Here is a 19,979-nt window from a genome sequence, read left to right on the forward strand (position 1 = left end):
ATACTATATATTAGATACTTTTCATTTAGATAAAGTTTTAGGAATGTGCAAGCATATGTGTGGGACATAAGAAATTATGATGCCATTTTATGCAAAGAATTAGAGCACTGAGGATTTTGGAATTCATGTAGGGTCTTGAAACTAGTTCTTTTCTATCTTTTATTTTTTTATTGTCAGATAATGCATAGAGGGGTTACAGTTATATTCACCATGTAGTAGGTGCATTACTTCTCACACATTGATACCCGTTCTCGTGTTTTTGTCCCTGAATTTTGTTTTGTTCTTGATATTCATTACTATGTCTTACCTTTTAAAGATTGTCTGTCTAGGGGCCGGGAGTTTGGCCTAGTGGTAGAGTGCTTGCCTAGCATGTACAAAGACCCGGGTTTGATTCCTCAGTACTACATAAATAGAAAAAAGCCAGAAGTGGTGCTGAGGCTCAAGTAGTAGAGCTCTAGCCTTGAGAAAGTCCAAGGAGAGTGCTCAGGCTCTGAGCTCAAGCCGCAAAAAAATATTGTCAGCCTAGATATTTATTAATTTAACATTTTTTGAAAATTAAAGATTTTTGTTACATTTATTTTCCCAATTGTTTTCAAGTTCATTGACTGTACTGGGGTTTGAACTCTAGGCCCTCCATTTGCTGGTTTTAGGTTTGTCTCTTCTTTCATGCTTCTTTTAGTTAGAAACTCTAACTATTGATTTGTGATCATTTCTTTTTTGCTAATGTAAACATTAATGTTGTAAATTCTTCTCTCACCATGGTGTTGACTTTACTTTAGAAATTTTGATCAGCTGTATCTTTACTTTCATTTAGCTCTACAGTTCTGTGTAATATCAAATTCAGATATACATGACTAAATCACATTTAAATTCTTCCCCATTTTTTCCAATTGCACAGCTTCATGGGGTTAAATCTTCTAATGCATTTTAAACAAAACAAGTTGAGTGTGCAAGAATATATGAGAATCCACCAAGATACTAAATAGTTTTGAGAATATATTATTCTTTCATTTTTGTCATTTGTAAATTATGGCTTTTTAATAAAATGATTTGTTAATATGGTATGGTTTTGGACGTGATTTAAAAATGTTGTAAGTTGTTGAAATGTCATTTCTGAGATAGTAACCATTGAAGGTATAACTCAGAAAGATACAAAGGGTTCCTCAACCAAAAAGTTTGACAGCTTCTGAGTCGGAGAAAGCCAGAGCAAGTAACAGAGTAAAACCAGACATATAGGCATATTGCTAAGTGAAGTGCATTGGTCCCTACTAAACTTTGTGTGCTTGTTGCTCTTTGTCTGATAGTTCCATTTTCACAGAAGATGTGTTTTCCTCTTCATTGACTCATTGATATATGCTCTCTCTTTGAGAACAAAAGCAGTATATAGACTAGTCCAGCTCCAAAATATAATCTTCATAAAATGAAATCTCTCCTTGTGATCCCCATTCTAACTTTAGCAAGTACAGTAAACTTCATTAACACCTCGATACAATGTAGCTTACATAAAATTTAATTATCATGCAATATAAGTTGCAATAAATAGAAAAGCAGTAGTGGTGCAGTGGCTGACACATAAGATGAAATCATTTATGTTTTATCAAGAGATGACTCAAAAATTGAATAAAGTATTTGAGTTACATTTTCACTTACTTATTTTTGTTAGTCATGGGGCTCGGACTCTGGGCCTGGGCACTGTCCTTGAGCTCTTCAGCTCAAGACTATTACCCTACCCCTTGAGCCACAGTACCATTATCAGTTTTTTAGGAGTTAATTGGAGATAAGAATCTCACAGACTTTCGTGTCCAGGCTGACTTTGAATGGTGTTCCTCAAATCTCAGCCTCTTGAGTAGCTAGGATTACAGGTGTAAGACACTGAGCCCAGCTTATTTTTTTAAATTATTTTTTAATTCTGTTTTTTGTTATCTATAAGTAGTTGTATACAATGGGATACCATTCATCACTTTTTATTTCTAATATTAACTATTATAAATGACTTGTAAACTTTTCCCCAGTACTGCATTAGATATACGGAACATTTAACTTGGTAAAGAAGTAGTTTAAAAGACTATAGGCATGTGAGATGAGATGAAACAAATTAGTGAAAAAAAGATAATATGACCTAGAGCAGAGATTAGTTGACAAAGTGCATGCTCTGAAATTCTCTTTGTTTTTTGGTACTAGACATGAATGCAAATCCTTAGTTCTTTAACTCCCTGATAAGGTAGCCAGACAAAAGTTGAATGATGGATTGAAAGCATGATCCATAATAAAGACAAAATAATTGCTTAATGGAGAAAAGGTATTATGTTGAATTGAGAGAGCAATTTCTGGTCATTTCCTTTAGTAACTGTGTTGATTATAATGTCATCTACTACAGCATTCAACATGGAGCTGTTTTATGTGATTCCTTCCAGTAGATTTGAAGTGTGGCCTATATGTCTTTGGGAGAAACAATTTAATCTCTTTTTTTTTTTTTTTTTGCCAGTCCTGTGCTTGAGCTCAGGGTCTGAGCACTGTCTTTGGACTTTCTCAAGGCTAGAGCTCTACCACTTGAGCCTCAGCACCACTTCCGGCTTTTTTCTATGTATGTGGTACCGAGGAATCGAACCCGGGTCTTCATGCATGCTAGGCAAGCACTTTAACCACTAGGCCAAACTCCCAGCCCACAATTTAATCTCTTAACATCTGATCGTTTTCTTTCCTATCATTAGAGTATTGTGATGTAGTATTATAAGAAAGTGATGCATGAGAACGGATTTCCTTCATGAGTTAGTTTTGTTAGAGTGATTATGGCAACAGTATGATGTGGTCCAGGTGACCTGTCCTATGCCAGAAGTAGTTGATACTGTGTCCATAACCTTTCTTTTAGGGGATCCTTTACATATGTACATTTTGGAGCTGAGATTTTTAAAGGGAAGTACATGGGAAGAATCACATGATTTAAGAGTTTGCTGTGTTAGGTAATGGGAGGAATTTACTAAACATAAGTAATAAAATTGAAGGCTACAGCACCTCTGCACTGAAGTGGGCTAAGGAAGTGACTCTTGATAGGTTTCAAAATCCTCTTAAAAAAAATCACCTTTGGGCCCAGGAGTATGGCCTAATGGTAGAGTGATTGCCTAGCAAGCACAAAGCCCTGAGTTTGATTCCTTAGTTCTACATACATGGAAAAAGCCATGGTGCTTTGCACATGCAAAAAGTGGTGCTCTGGCACAAGTGGAAGAGTGCTATTATTGAGAAAGCTAAAGGACAGTGCCAAGGCCCTGATTGGAAGCCCCAGCACTGGTTGGTACCCAGACCCAGAATGAGACTCACTCAGGAGAGTGTCCCAAACACTCATCTTGGCTACTGATATTGTTCATAAATAAATCAGGCAGGGCCACCTCCATCTTCACAGAGATGTGCATTCGTTTTCTTAAGTCTAAATATCCTTTCCTCGAGAGTTGTTTTTAGCTGTTGATCAACTTTCTAGCAAAAATGTTGGCGTTAAATAAATTCCCACTCATTAAAAATTGACTTAAGCCCCAGACTTTACACACATTTCCTTTTCAGTTTGAAGAGAGGAGTGAACTACTTTCCACACACATTCCATGTTAGTTTGATTCCCTTATGGTCTTTTAAAGTCAGCTATTAGAAGAACTTAATGAGTTTTTTGATTTTTTAGAAATCTTTTGAGCCATTGCTACAAGTTGTTTTCTTTCATTGGTAATTCCCTGAGATTTGCCTTCAGCAAACTGGAAACTCCATATATCTTCCACATGTCATTAAAAGCCAAACAAGGCTACCCATAAAGAACTAAGATTCACACTGTGTCTGGCGGCTTTTGATGCTGGAGCAGTGTCTTCTGGCTGCCTCTGGAAGAGTCCCCCTGAGAGAAAGACTGGCCCCATCCTTGTCCAAATAAACCTGGATCATGGTCCTAAGACATGGAATCCACCAGGTACTTTCCATGTGCTGAAGTAATGAGTGAAATAAGAATCCAGTTTATATTCTAACCCCTTTAACTCCAACTTGAAAGTTAGCAGCAACTAATATCACAGCCTAGGTATTTCATAAGAAATTTCCATATTGATCACTGCTATATTAGAGTTTCAAGGTTTTAAGTAAATGGTCTGCCAGTATGCTCATTTATTTTTTTCCTTCCAATGCCAAATGTTTTTCTCTTTTATAGTAAAGCTTTGAAATAAAATAGTGTAACATAATCAATTAATGTAATTTGCTAAAAATCAGTTAGTGAGCCTGGCACTAGTGGTTCATACCTATAATCCTATTTATGGGCTGAAATCTGAGGATCAAAGTTCTAAGCCAGGAAAGTCTGTGGAATGCTTATCTCCAATTAACAACCAAAAAGCCATAAGCCAGATTTTACCTTGATGTAAAATAGATTAATTTATAGATTATAGACATATTCATATTACAAACATTATATATCACATTTAATTTGAATTTCCAATTTCTAGATGATTCAAGAATTGTACATATTATTGGGGAATCTTGTAAGCTTTACGTAAATATACATATGTATATATATATTCTTTAGATATACCTTAAATATATATACACATATATTTTAATTCTAGTTAGATATACTTCTTCATGCACTTACCATTTCTTTGTATTAAAATTTTCAAAGACATTTTTTCCAGCATTTTGAAACATGTAAAACATAATTATTACTCTGAGAGACATTTTTGTGCAGTCATAATCCAGAGCTGCTTGCTGCTCCACCCCAAGTATTCTCCAGACTCTCTGATGTGAACCATTATACTCTCAGTTCCAAGCCATCAGCTCTTACACCCCATGTGAATGGAATCAGGTGGCAGTTGACTTTTTGTTTGGCTTATTTTATTTTATATCATGGTATGTAACCACATTCACATATGAAAGGATTGCCTTCTTTTTTTAATAGCTGGATATGATTATGTTATATAAATGTACCACATTTTCTTTGTCAGTCGATGGATACATGTTGTTTCTATTTCTTGGCCATTTTGAATTATGCTCTTATGAATCTGAGAATGCACTTGTCTCTTCAACAGACTGATTACTTTTTCTTTGGATATATATCCAGTCATGGAATTATTGTAGTTCTCCTTTTTTTACATTTTCTTTTGAGGAACCTTATTTCCACAATCACTATAGCTATAGTATTTACATTCCCACCAATAGGGAGTAGGGTCATTTTCTTCTTCTTCTTCCTCTGCTTCCACTATTTCCTCTTCCCCCTTCCCTCCCTCTTTCTTCCCCACCTCCCCCTCTTCCACCTCCACCTCTTCCTCCTCTACCTTCTACTTCCCACATGCTTTCCAATGCTTGTCATAATTACGACATTCTTACTGGGGGGATGAAGTATTTCATTGTGGCTTAGATGACTATTTTGATTTTGAACAAAGAAACTTTCTTTTTTTTAATATGTGGAATATTCAGGATATTACTCTAAAGGGTAACTGGTTTCTTTTTTTCTTAAAATGATTATAAGTTACCTTTCTCATTTGCGTTTTGTTTTGTTGATTTGTTTTTGTTTTTGTTTTTGCTTTGTGGGTCATAGGGGCTTGAACTCTAGGCCTGGGCGCTGTCCTGAGCTCTTCAGCTCAAGGCTACCACCCTACCCCTGAGCCACAGCCCCACATCCCCATTTGCATTTTGGATAGAGTTCTGGTGAAGGATCTGTTCCTTAGGCTCAGTGCTGCCTTTCTGTTTTCATGTCTGTGAAGAGCCAGCTAAATGGACTTGAGGCACTAAAAGGAAGTGCTAAGGGATTCATACAGTCTCATGGACACATTAGTAATTTAATCTCTCTTATTGACTCTAATAGTCTATTTAGTAGAGGTTTCAAATTCCATAATGGGCAAAACATCATTATTTAAAAAAATTTTTTTTTATTGTATTTAGTAAAAGGGTTACATGATATTTGCCAGATAGAAGGTGCATTAATTCACATACATTGATACCCTTTCACATGTCTTGGTACCCATTTCCCTCCCCCCCCACACCCCCCACCCGTCTTGGTTTTCCCCCCTTCCCTATCAAATTTCAAATATCCAAATACAAATAAATTCAATATATCAGATAACAAAGTGAGATATTATACCAATATGAGATAACCAAGGGATAGCAAAGGAGATGAGAGACAACATAGTACATTAAGGACAACAATCATTCATTATATGGCTTTTGTTATTTTTACTCTGCAGTCAGTCTATTATATGCCTGACATATTGAGTAAAGCCATATAAAGTAAGGGAATGTTTGATTTGGGCTACAAATTTGAAACAAAAAAGTACTATGTAATCTTTTCCCACCATAATATTTGAAGAGTGCATGGTAAGTTTGTAACTAGAAATCTTGAGGTTAATGTTTTAGAAAACTGACAGAATGTTTTTCCCATGAATTCTTAAAATAGATTATTACAGAGCAGTGTGTGCACTCACTGGAATTCTCTCATTTAACCCTCATTTTTTATCATGTTATAATTTTTATATTCAGTTTTCTCCTAATAATAAGTTTTAGTTCTAATGAAAATTATATATCAGTCCCATACCAATTGGTGCTTACTGCATATAATCAGTTATACCTATTGAATGCTTGAATTATTCAAATCACTGTGACATAAGACTTCTTGCTGGTCAAAGACTTTAGGTATGAAAGGCATATATATATACATACATAATATATTTTTGTATCATCAAAAGTTTTATATTGCAACAGATTTGATAAGAAAGACATGATCAAATGGCTTTATGGATATGAATATAGACTTTAAAGATTTGGAACTAAGACAATGTGATTAAGAGACAATGGTATTTTGTTTTAATTCATAAAACATAAACCATAACATATTTACTGTAATCTATTTTGTAATTTTCAATAAATGTCCATTAAATTCAAAGCACCAAAGGCATAAAATGCATGTTTGTAAGGTCCATTTTAAAATGGGCAAGAGAATAGGCTAGTCTACACAGCTTTGGCTAATCTAGCAAAGCTGAATTTGTAGCTTTCTTTCTTGTCATTTGGTGTGATCTTTGACAGAAAAATGTATTACTGGAATAGGTATGTATAACACAGCTGTTAAAGTAACAGTAGTAGACATTTGTGATTATTCAGAAAGAAGAAAGATACCATTCTTTCCTTATTCATTTATAAGTTATTAATATACTATTATCAATTAATTTTCATCATGTGATAATTATATTAATAATAGTTTTTAATACCAACATTTCATGTGTAAAATAATCAAGAGTTATTTACCTAATTAACCTTTGGCTTAGATAAAATGAGTTACTTTTCTCCTCAGGAGTTAATATAGCAATGCAGTTACTTCAATGAATTCTTTTTTTTTGACTATGAAATTATTAAATTTATTATAGAGACCAGAAAAATGATAACGTGTGTTACATGGTGGCGAATTTAGTAAAGATGTATCTAGAAGTTACTTGGAAAATAAATAATAAATCTAACAACCTTGTAAACTTGAACAATGTAGAAAATATAAGTTGGTCTCTTTCCATTACATATGATGCTTTTTTTAAAAAACACAAAGAGGAAAGAATTGATATTTTTCCAACTTTGGTAGGAATTGCTAGAAAGGTAGATATGCTGAACAAATGTTACAATAATTTCTCATGGCAATTTTACTTCTGCAGCAAAGCACACCACCACACATAAGGCAAGAAAGCACACAGGACAAGAAATCTAACCTGCTTTCATTCCTAAGGCCAGCGACATCTGCTTCCCTTTACTCTTATTGGCCCACAGTTGAGGTTCACATTCTGATTGGCTAATCTGAAACCAGGGAAGAGGTTAACATTGGTAGTTTTACATGGAAAAGGAACTTAACCTTTCATAAGAATCTGAAATTTAGACAAAATGGTTTCTGCTGAGGTCCTCTTGACTCATATGTCATGGGTCCAACCTTTCTCAGTGGTGCAAACAGCAGTCTCAGTGGTGAGAGGCACCTGACAGGACCTTCCCTTTCCAGCTGGTTCCAGCTCTTCTCCATTCCAGCCCTTGTGCAGGACACTGTCAGCAGGCCAGTGAGGACACAGAGGGAATTTGATGGGTACAATCTAGGCTAATAGTACCTGCTGCCTAAGAAGATTCAAATGGAAGAAAGACCAAGTATATAATTCCTAAGAAAATGATCATTCGTCTTCTTAAATTTAAATTTTCTTGTAAAGGCGATGTACAGAGGAGGTGTAGTTACTACGTCAGGTACCGAGCACATATCTTTTTGAACAGTGTCATTCTTCCCTCATTTTCCACTCCTAACACTTTCCTCCCCCAAATTGTGTAGTTCATTCCCAACATAATGTCTGGTAAGTGTCACTGCTGAATTGGTATGCCCTTTTTCCCACCATTTCTGTACTTCCCTTTCCATCCCCAAATCAGATAAACTTATATTCAAAACAAAGAGTACAGAAATTAAAAAACCAAAACAGTGACAAAGGGAATAAACTGAAGGAAAAGAAAAGAAAAGAAAAAACTAATCACAGCAAGGAGTATAATAAAAATCCTCTTGATTCTATTTCTTGGAGTTCATTTCAATAACCATTATTTTATATGATTGCATGCACATAGCTAGTGAGCCATTTAAGTCAGAGACTCAGACTAGCTAGAGTCACCCATAAAGTATTTCATAAGGGGAGATCCTCAAGGCCTTACAATAAGCAGTTCTAACTCTTAACCACATCGTTGTAAACATTTGGACATTTGCAGTTTATTTTCCATATTAACTAACTGGATTACATGACACTCTGGGTCTGGTTCATTTTTTTCTCCTTTTCCTAAAGGAGGACGTCAGTGGGTACAATATTCCCTTTTGAGACCTTTTTTTTTTTTAAAAAAAAAAAAAACAATTGTCATGAAATGGCTCCCATTATCAGAGTCTATGTTCTCAGTGAGTGCAGATCTAGGGATTGTAGTTTCTAATGGTATTTTGACCATATTACCATATTAATATTATCGTATTACCATATAATATTACCAAATGTTAATATTAACCATGTTACCAGATAATGGAATGGCTACGACCCAACTGGCTTAGTGATTCTCCAGGACCAAAAAATACTTAGGCAGCCCACCTAGGGGTGGGCTCTCAGTATAGTCCACCTGGATTCAGGATCTTTCTTTCAGAAAACTACTTTCCTAAGGCTTGTTCCTGTTACCTTCTTACAGATTAGACAGCCTTCCATCATTTGTTTGGCCAGAGTATATATTCCCATGCCTTCACAGACTCTGAGAATAGTGTCCACATAGCTTGAAGGCCTCAATGGCCATCCTGATGTAACTGGTTTTCTAATTCCCTCGTTATAGGCTTGTGGACCTTTGTCATTTTGTCTAGCAAGAGCCACCCCTCCCCATTTTGGTTACACCTGACTCAGTTAATTCTTCTTCTTCTTGAGTAGATGAAAGTAGAATCCACAAATGAGAGTTGGAGAAGGGGTATAAGGTGAAGAATAGAACTTCCATTTGGAAAGCTGCCTCTTTGGCAGTTTCCTCAGCCAGATTATTTCTCCTGGCTTCTATAGAGCAGCCTTTGTGGTATCCAGGCAGGTGGACCCACGCAATCTCTTCAGATAGCATTAAGCTTTCTAACATCTGTGTGAGTAATTCTTTATATATCAAATTTTCTTCTTTGCTATTTTTTTTTTTGTGGGTCATGGAGCTTGAACTCGACCTGGGTGCTGTCCCTGAGCTCTTCAGCTCAAGGCTACTGCCCTACTCTTTTTTTTTCATATATTTTTTATTGTAATTAATAGAAGGGTTACATGATATTTGCCAGATAGATGGTGCATTAATTCCCATACATTGATACCCTTTCACATGTCTTGGTCCCCATTTCCCTCCCCCCACTCCCACCCCCATCTTGTTTTCCCCCCTTCCCTATCCAATTTCAAATAACCAAATACAAATATCTCCGATATATCAGGTAACAAAGTGAGATACTGTAACAATATGAGATAACCAAGGGACAGCAAGAGACGAGAGATAACATAGTACCTTAAGAACAACAATCATTCATTATATGGCTTATGTTTCTATATCCTAGAGATCCTTTCATTTAGCGTCCTGCTATATGGCCTTTTGTATCAAGGTTTTGCTCTATTGCAAATCTCTGCTAGGAGAGCCCAAGGTTTCTACTTGGTTTTTCTTAAGCAGTTCACAGGTAGAAGTTGGTAAAATAAAAAAAAATGAGATTAAAATTTAAATCTTAAACCATGACTTAGAAATCAGGTAAAGCATCAAGTTAAAAATACACAAATAAAATCTTCACACATGTGTAACAATCCTAATATTATCAAAGATGTGTAGAGTAGGAAGTTTGATAAGTGTTTTTAATGCAAAGTAAGTTGAGTTTTGGGTTTTAAGGGAAATCTCTAAGTCTTAGTTGACTCTTGCAAAGACAGCCATGTGTTACCAGTGTGTACGTCTGCCATATGTCTCATGCTGCTGCTGTCATTATCAGGTTATTTTCTGTGACCCTGTGGAACTGTAAGAGTCTCTGAGCACTAACCTACAGATGCTTCTGCCATATTACTTTCCCCTTGGTCCTGGAATCTGTTAAGGTAATGTCACAATGAAAGGATATTTTTGTATGTGTTCATTAGTAAGATCTATATTTTCTATATTAAGTAGGTATATTTAGTGGTCTGATTGAATTTTTGTTATTATTTTTGGCTTTTATTTTGGTCTTAACTTAGTTATTATTTCATATTATTTTATGATAGCTACTTTCAAAAACATATGTACTGATTTCAAATGCATAAGTCATTAGTTTGCATTGTGTTAAAATAATGCATTGCATATATTTGTAAGTCTTTAGATGCTTCCTAATGTTTTTAACATATGATTTTTTTATTGTTAATATATGTGATATACAGAGATGTTTTGTTTTGTTATATAACTTAGTACATCTTTTCCAACTCTTTTTTTCCAAAATGTAAACAATATATATCATTTTATTTTTTTAATTGTTGGGGTAATATATAGAGGGATTGCAGTTACATTCGTCAGGTAGTAGGTGCATTACTTCTCACACACTGATAACCCTTCGTATGTTTTTTCCCCATTCCCCTCCTCCAACCCCCTCTCAATCATCTTCTTTCTCCCCTTCCCTTTCCTATTTCAAATAAACAAATATATATACAATACACCAGGTAATAAAGTCAGATACGATGCTTCCTAGTTTTTAGCAACAGTGAATGTTTCTTATGCTTGCTACACATTCAGGTAACAAAGCAGATGTTTTTCCATGTTCAGGAAAATGATGCATAACTTGACTTGTCAACTTTGCTCAGGCAGAATGCATGTTCATGTGTTCCCTTGTGTTTTCTATTTCTACTTATTCAACAATGAAAACATTTGTAGAATACCTGTATTCTTACACATAAATTAGTTGATACACATGATACTCACATCCTGCTTCCTTACCAACCAAGAACTAATTATCTAGTATTACTAATTGACAGCCAAGTTGAAATTAGGAAGTTAATATGAAAGTGTCTGGTACTAAGAAAGGAAATTAGCTTTTTGAGGTCTTAAAGATATTTTGGCTCAAAAAGCTTTGCTGTTGAGGAAAGTAAGGGAAATGTCTAATCCTTCACTGTGAGCCTTTATAGGTACAAGATCAAATCCACTCAATAACATTAGGACAGTTTTAGGAGGAACTGTTAGTAGAGAGTGAGGAACAATTTCTGAATGCCTTAGTCAAGTAGGCTATGAATTGAAGGGCCATTTGTTTTCAGTCTTTCGAATATGATGAAACCTAAGCTAGGAATAACCTACTATGATTAAACTCTAGAATTTGTAACAAGTATCCAAAGACTGAAGAATGACATATCATCAGCATTGTTATGGGTTATTGTCACCAAATTAGCTCTCTGACACTGGGTGACCAAAAGTCGCTTGTGATTGAAAATGGTATCACAGATATATTTTGGGGTAATATTCCCAGAGGTAATGTGATTTACTTAATAGTAGTAATAAAATAAATTTAACAGAAGATAATTAGCTAAGGAAATGGACTTTTGTTAGAAAAACATAATAATTTCTCTCTAATTGTCTTCCAGTTGATTTCTTTCCTTACTATATTCCTTTTTAAATTTATTCCATCTCTTTATGAAAAGTTAACTGCATTCTTTTAAAACCATTTGCATGAGGACAAAGCTCTTATTACAGAATATTATAGAGGACAAACTATCTGCAAACTGTCACAGGACCTGAGTGGAACTTATACAAGCTACAGATTTAAGAAAAGACTCGGGCTACTCCTACAGCAAGGATCAGCCTTGCACAACCCAGAACAAACACTCTTTGCAATTGGACATGAGAACCATATGCTTGTGCCATGTGCACTTATATTTTAAAGCTGATTTTTAAAGGTAGAGATAATGTTTGAAGGTGCTGAAATGGATGTCTCCGGGTAACATTTCATTAAGATCAGTGAACTTATGAATTGCATCAGAAAAGGAAAAAGAAAACCTTTTCCTTATTTATTTATTTATTTATTTTTTTGCCAGTCCTGGGCTTGAACTCAGGGCCTGAGCACTGTCCTTGGACTTTCTCAAGGCTAGAGCTCTACCACTTGAGCCTCAGCACCACTTCCGGCTTTTTTCTATGTATGTGGTACCGAGGAATCGAACCCGGGTCTTCATGCATGCTAGGCAAGCACTCTACCACTAGGCCAAACTCCCGGCCCCAACCTTTTCCTTATAAATAGACTTTGGCCCACTTATTTTTTACCTTCGCCATTCCTGCTTATTAAAGGACTTAAGATGTATTCAAATTATGATAATACAAACAAGCCATCATCATATTTTGTTCATGAACATACAAATGTCTCTTAAAGTGCTGTGTTATATCTTCCAATTAACTCTATTGATTACTGAATGGAAGATAGAACACATAATGGTTTAATATGGAGATCAGTTTCATGGTAATGAAATGAATATGGTTGAATTTGAGACATGGCTCATGAAGCTAGATGAATCAAGTTTTTTAAAAAAAATTTATCTAACAAGATGAGGGGTGGGGGTGGAGTGAAGGAAATGGGGACAAAGACAAGAGAAAGGGTATGGTATCAATGTTTATGAAGTAATGCACCTTCTATCTGGTGAATATAATGTAACTCCTCTATTAATTACAATAAAAATATAAAAAAATTTAAAAATGCTAATGTGAAATTTTTTTTTTATCTGTACCAGTACTGGCAGTTGAAATCAGAGACTGTGCACTATTCTTTAGCTTTTTCATTCATGGTTGTACCCTTGAACTACAGCTGTATTGCCAAGCCAAGTTGTTAAGAAAGCAATAAACTCAGTGTAAGAAGTTTATGTTATCTGTCATCTCTTTTGCTATCCCTTGGTTATCTCATATTGTTACAATATTTCACCTTGTTATCTGATATATTTTATGTGCTTAATTGGTTATTTGAAATTGGATAGGGAAGGGGGGAAATCAAGATTAGCGGGGGGGAGGAGGGAGGGAATTGGGGACCATATCATGAGAAAGGGTATCAATGTTTGTGAAGTAATGCACTTTCTATCTGGTGAATATATGATGTAACCCTTTATCAATTACAATAAAAAAATCTAAAAAAAAAAGAATTTGTGTCCAACAAAACCCACTCTGGCCCTGGGTAGTCACCTAGCTGATTGAATCTAATTATTCACTTGTAAAGTGATGAGAAAAATCCTTATTAAATCCATATTATAAAGTGCTGTAAAATATAAAGATTTGGAGTGTGAATGCCGAAGTAAAACTGTAGGAAATAATGTAGGATATTTGTTGCATCTAGCCATGTATCCTCATCTATTTATCTGAACAAATGGGGATGATAATAGTCTGTCTAGAAACTAGTGAGTTGACAATTGATATCAAGCTTGATCCAGAGTAAGTATTCACTCACTCAGTCATTCAACAGATATTTATTCAAAACCCATTATATCCCAGGTACTTTTCTAGGTGCTTGGAATATGAGAGCAGAATCAGAAACAGTTCTTTCTTTCTTCATAGTCCATTGTGATAGATATAACTAGTTAAAATAAACATGTAATTGCTATTATAAATTCTGTGGAAGAAAAATACTGAAGCTGACAGTAGTGTCAGGGAGGAAAGATTAGGTACAAGCCAGGTTGGATACCAGGCAGAATGATTAGAATTTGCAAAGTCTGTGAAGGAGACTATAAGAGCTGGGCTTTTAAAGCAGATAGTAAAAAGGAAGATAAATCTAGATCTGGATGACATGACTGGGAGGCCCTTGGCTGTTTTGGGAGTTCGATCAGAGAGGCAGAGCATCTAAAAATGATGTGGAGTAGGTGTTTCTTATAGGGATGGGAAGATGTGTACAAAAAGAATTCTGATATCTCTGAATCTGGTGGTGAATCAGAAGGCCTGGCAGTCAGAGTGATAATTTGTAAATCAGAATTGGTAAGATAAAATGGGATTAAGTGGTTGATGGTTCATCAAGAGCAGGCAATCTTTGCCTTGGAGCTACATACATACCTGGCTGAGGAATTCTGAATGTAACAGGGTTTGGAGAAGCTGGAAATCACCTGTATGAGCCAGGGAAGCTATACCTTAGATACTGCCCTGTACAACAAGAGGAACAAGCAGAGAGGGCCAGCCATGGAGACTGGCAGTGTGTGGTGTCCTGTCCTTACTTCAGAACATAATGGCTGGGGCTTTACTTCTGTCTCAGAAATCCAACACTGTTTTACATGTGGGTTAACTCTAACTTGAAACCAGGCAGAGAAGGGAATTCTAGGATTTTTTTTTTTTTAGCTTAACCACCAGCATTATCCATTGCAAGTTTGGTGTCATGTGAGCATTAGAAGTAATTATCAATATGGTTTTAAACAGGTGGACTGGTAAGGAAATGGGAGAGGATCATGGCTGGCTTTGTACTTAGATTTGCATTTTTGGAAATCCTGCATTCCCTTGTGCAAAATGAACCAAAGGAAATTAAGTCAATCTGTGTACTTCTGCTAGGAATGTAGGCATATTATGTGTCCAAGTGAGAAATGATGGCAGCTTGAACAAGAAGGGGAGGTCAAAGGGGTGGAAACAAAGACGAGTTTTGGAGATATCCAGATGATAAAGTGTACAGATGGGAATGACTGGACCAAGAGTTGAGAGGACGTACCAAAATTATGAACTTGGTCTTTAGATACTTTGACTCTGTGGTGGTATTCAGCACCCTGCTCATTCCCTGGTGTAGAATGCACAGTGCTGTGAGATTTCAGATAAGAACTGTGCTCCACAGGCTCAGGGCTGAATACTTGATCCTGGGCTGGTAATTCAGTTTTGTAAGGTGCTAGATGACACCCAGAGTGAGGGAGTAGATCACTGGAGGCGTGCTTTGGAAGGTTACAGTGGTCCTTGGCCCCACCCTGTCCCTTGCTGTGCTATGAGGAGGCACTTCTACCACACTTCCACTGCCATGTGCATACTATAGGTCCAGGAACATGGAACCAACCAATCCTCTGAAACCGCTGGAGAAGTGCTTCTTCCCTATGTCATTCCTTACAAGTATTTTTCATAGTGACACAAAAGGGTAAATTGTTATTATCTCTCCTGACTAACTTTTTATACCTCTCTTCTCCTCTTTTGCCAAATCTTTGCGCAAAGATCCTTCCTACTTCTTTTATGAACTGAGAATTTTGCATCTGGTAGACCAGGATTTGAGCCATATCCCCAGCCCTTTTATGGCCTCATGGTTATGTCTGGGCCAGTCTTGGACTGAAATTGTCCTATCTCTACCTTTTGAGTAGCTGGCACCACCGGCATGAACCACCACATTTGGCATGTCTTTTTTTTAAAACCAGTCCTGGGGCTTGAACTCAGGGCCTGAGCACCGTCCTTGAGCTTTCTCAAGGCTAGTCCTCTAGCACTTGAACCACAACATCACTTCTTGCTTTTTGTGTTTATGTGGTACCGAGGGATTGAACCCAGGGCTTTGTGAATGCTAGGCAAGCACTCAACCACTAGGCCACACTCCTGTCCCCTGGCATGTATTTTCAAACAGAGTTTCATAAACCTTTTGCCTCAAACTGTGGTCATTCCATCTCCACTTCTCATGTAGACGGGGATTATAGGAGTGAGCCAACACCCCCGGCCCTCTTCTATTACACTTCTAGCTCTTTTCTACCATATCTCTTCTATACAAAACTCTGATTCTGATACTTTTCTATTTCCTAGAAGACCCTAATGTTTCAAGCCCAGGGATTAAAGCCAAATAGTTTCCATTGGAATTATACAACTCTGTCTTTTGATGGTAAAAGTAGTGATTGGTAACATAAAAATGGGACTGTATTCCAATATATCTTTATTTTAAAACAGATGCGGGCTGGATTTGGCTTAGCATTCATGCTTGTTAGACCTTCCTGCCTAGTCTACCATATGTTTTACTTTGCTAATACTTTCAGTTATATTAAACCTACTACAAACATGTTAAAGTTATTTCTTTCTATTTCCATTACTCTCTGCTCAAACATTTCTCATTGAGACCTCCTTTCCACAAAATCACATACCATCTTACTCTCTTTTATGGCTTGTAGGTCTTTTTCTCTCTAGCTAAAGCATAATTGTCTTTTTCCTATTGCTATTTCAAAAATAATCATGAACTCTATTTTTCCAAATAAAAAATGATTTTTTTCTTTTCCTTTCCTTCTGTAGGAAGGAGTCTCATATGGTTTCCTAAGCTTTGCCTTTTGGTAGAATCCTTTTTCCTGCTTTTGACTGATGTGATCCTCATTCTTCATCTCTGATGATCACATATCATAACTAACAAAGCAGTTTTGGCTAAATTATATAAAGAAGTCTGATGAGAAAATAAATATTCCAATTAATAAACAGTCAAACTTCACCAGAGATCTCACCAAAGATGTACAAGTTGAACATGAAAGATGTTGTAATTTGTATGCCACTAGGGAGTTGCAAATTAAGGTAAAATGAAATATGACTACACACTTGTTGCAATGCCCCAAATCCAAAGAATGAATAATGCCAAATGCTGATGAGGGCGTGGAGCACCAGAATGCTATTTGGTTGTTGATGGGAATGATAAACTAGTACAAAGCCTTTTGAAGAATCTTTATGCTTACAGACTCCTGTAAGAAGAGTCTCTTGAAAGTAGTTAATCTGGCTTTTATATTGGAGCCATTAATCCATTAATGACATAAAGTATTACTCTACTCTTGAGGCCAAAGCCTCAGGTGTTTCTTAAAGGATTTAGTTCTAACAGAACAGGGATTCTAGTTAGGCATAATGTTGAGTAGATGCTCCCATTGCCCAGCCCCAGTTTTTATGGGACCTAGAACATCATCACGCCCTCTCCCCACTTCCAGATGGTTGCAAGTATGCTTTTATAGTCTCTTTTGGAAGACTATTTTAGAATCCTTGGGAGTAGAGGCTCTTTGCTTTTTAAGGTCTTTTTTCCCTACCCCCTTACCCGAGGTCTCTTCCAAACAAGAAATGCCACAGAATGAATAACTTGCCCTTCTTGCCCTTCTGCAACCAACTTTGGGCGAGTTGACACTACAACTGTGTGTTTCATATGGGTTCTCAATTTCTAGGGAATTAAGCTCTAGCCATCCTCAATGGAGCAAGCTTTGTGATGTGTCCTTATTGGCTGTCTTCCCTTCGTTGTCTGGCTTCTCTGCTGCTGGGCAAGTGTTGCATGCACTTTCCAAACACTACTTTTATTTGGACTTTCCAGTCTATCAGGATTTGTTTCTGGGGAACCTAAACTAAGAAATACTTCTTAGCTAGCACCTACAACTAAAAAGTAAATTGGAAAAAGCAATGTTCTATCCTTTCAGTTTGTTAATACCTTTTAATTTTCAACTGTTTCCTGGAAATTCTACTTGGACACATCTCAAACTTGACCTGTCGACAGTAAAGCCAGAATTTGACATTGTCCCCACATTGATTTGGAAGAGGAGATGCTTGCTAAGACTTGGTGTTTGTGCTTTCTTTGTGCTTATCTTTAAAGGAAAAGTCACTTGAATAAATTCAGCATGCACTCCATTGCTCTGTGAGTGTGAATAACACCTCACAGAAATCAAAACTTGTACTGTAAGCTCACGGTTAGCTATTTTTACACTATGACCTCAGTCTTGGCTGGACTAGCTGGAATCTGGGATCAGTTGGCTTACATTTTGATTGACTCTGATAATATTATCCTTAGACTTGGTTCAGCAAATACTTCAAGTACTAAGATAAACATACAATGTTGCTACTCACAAACAATCTTTGCACACAATTTAGGTGTCAGTCTCCTAAGTATCTGAGTTTATATAATAATTTATTTATGTATCATGAAATTCATTTGAAGTTTACCATGGTGTTTTAGAGTAACCTGAACTGAAAAAAAATAAATTGAATATGATGTGTAAAGCAGCTAAATAGTGAATAGAAGATACTGATTTAAGTACATTTGTTTATGCAAGGTAAAATAAATACATCCAACTTTTCATTCATTTATATGTAGTAAAAAGTAAAATTTTCCTTCTTTTCCCCTGTTGCCTACTCTTTAGGCCATGTTGGCCTCAAATTTGCCTAGGTTGTCACCATCTTGTGATCTTCCAGCTTCAGCCTCTTGATTGCCAGGTTATAAACTTGCAATACCATGTTTGGTTTTAGTTACAGGTATTTTAAATAGCAACTTGGCATATATTTCTCTTCAAATCTGCCTCATCATTATTGATGATTTTATCAAGATTGCCAGAAGTATAATTAAAAATCAAGAGCACAAATATAGTATATATATTTTCTTATTGCTTTCCAGAATGTTTATTAATGGCATACACAGAAAACTTATAGACTACCTTCAAAAAAGTTAATAAATAGCTGACACTAGTGGCTCATACCTATAATCCTAGCTACTCAGGAAGCTGAGATCTGAGGATCACAGTTCAAAGCCAGCCCAGGCACTAAAGTCCGTGAGATTCTTTTTCTTTTTTTTTTTTTTGCCAGTCCTGGGCTTGAGCTCAGGGCCTGAGCACTGTCCTTGGACTTCCTAAGGCTAGAGCTCTACCACTTGAGCCTCAGCACCACTTCCAGCTTTTTTTCTATATATGTGGTACCAAGGAATCGAACCCGGGTATTTGTGCATGCTAGGCAAGCACTTTAACTACTAGGCCAAACTCCCGGCGAGTCCATGAGATTCTTATCTCCAGTTAACTGCCAGAAAACCAGAAGTGGCACTGTGGCTCAAGGGATATGGTTCTAGCCTTGAGCTGAAGAGTTCAGGGAAAGTACTCAGGCCCAGAGTTCAAGTCCCATGACCAAAAAACAAAAGTTAAAAAATAGTTAAAATTGATTGATGTTTCAGTCTAGTAATTTTCTATGCTGAGTTTTTCTAATTGGATAGTAGTAATGCCAGTAAATTATTCATAAAATGATATGTGTATGCAATGGGTATGTTAATGTGCTACATGTTTGAAAATAGCATTATTGTCATCATTATTAATTAATCAATTATTTTTTTGCCAGTCCTTGGGCTTGAACTCAAGACCTTGGCACTGTCCCTGAGCCTGTTTGTGCTTGCAGCTAGCAGTCTACCACAATGCCACTTCCACGTTTTTCTGAGTAGTTTATTGAAAATATGAGTCTCATGGCCTTGAGCTGCCTTCCAACCACAATCCTTAGATCTCTAGCCTGAATAGCTAGTATTACAAGCCAGAGCCACTGACACCTAGCTAGAAAATAGCATATTAAATTCAGTAATATTACACTGATTGGGGTTAGTATAATGTAGAGAGTTAACTGAAAAACTCACTATTGTCCATTCTGACTAGATTGTTCTAGTTCACCTGCATGCTCCCTGAATCCCAATTATTTCACTGACATTTCTGTTACCTACATGGTCTCTTTACCAAGAGCAAACTTAGGAAAGCAGCAAGGGCAAAGAAATCATGATAATATGATTCAACCATGTTTCTGATCTATTTCTTAGAATTTCTGCATTTACTTTGAGA

At 36.4% G+C, this 19,979-nt stretch overlaps 1 protein-coding gene across 8 annotated transcripts in view; it reads left to right on the top strand.

Annotated features, from left to right (window-relative positions):
• Positions 1 to 19,979, top strand: part of Ttll7 (tubulin tyrosine ligase like 7) — a 122,442-nt gene that overhangs the window by 7,819 nt on the left and 94,644 nt on the right. For 7 of the 8 annotated variants that reach the window (XR_016535925.1, XR_016535926.1, XR_016535927.1 and 4 more), the window contains exon 2: positions 10,466 to 10,565. The exons of the other annotated variant lie outside the window; for it this stretch is intronic. The gene's annotated coding sequence lies outside the window, so the exon portion shown is untranslated. The remainder of the gene's footprint in view (positions 1 to 10,465; positions 10,566 to 19,979) is intronic. 8 annotated transcript variants of the gene reach the window in all.

The sequence above is a fragment of the Megascapheus bottae genome, chromosome 6 (assembly GCF_031878675.1).
Source record: "Megascapheus bottae isolate mThoBot1 chromosome 6, mThoBot2.hap1, whole genome shotgun sequence".
NCBI classification, from domain to species: Eukaryota; Metazoa; Chordata; class Mammalia; order Rodentia; family Geomyidae; genus Megascapheus; species Megascapheus bottae.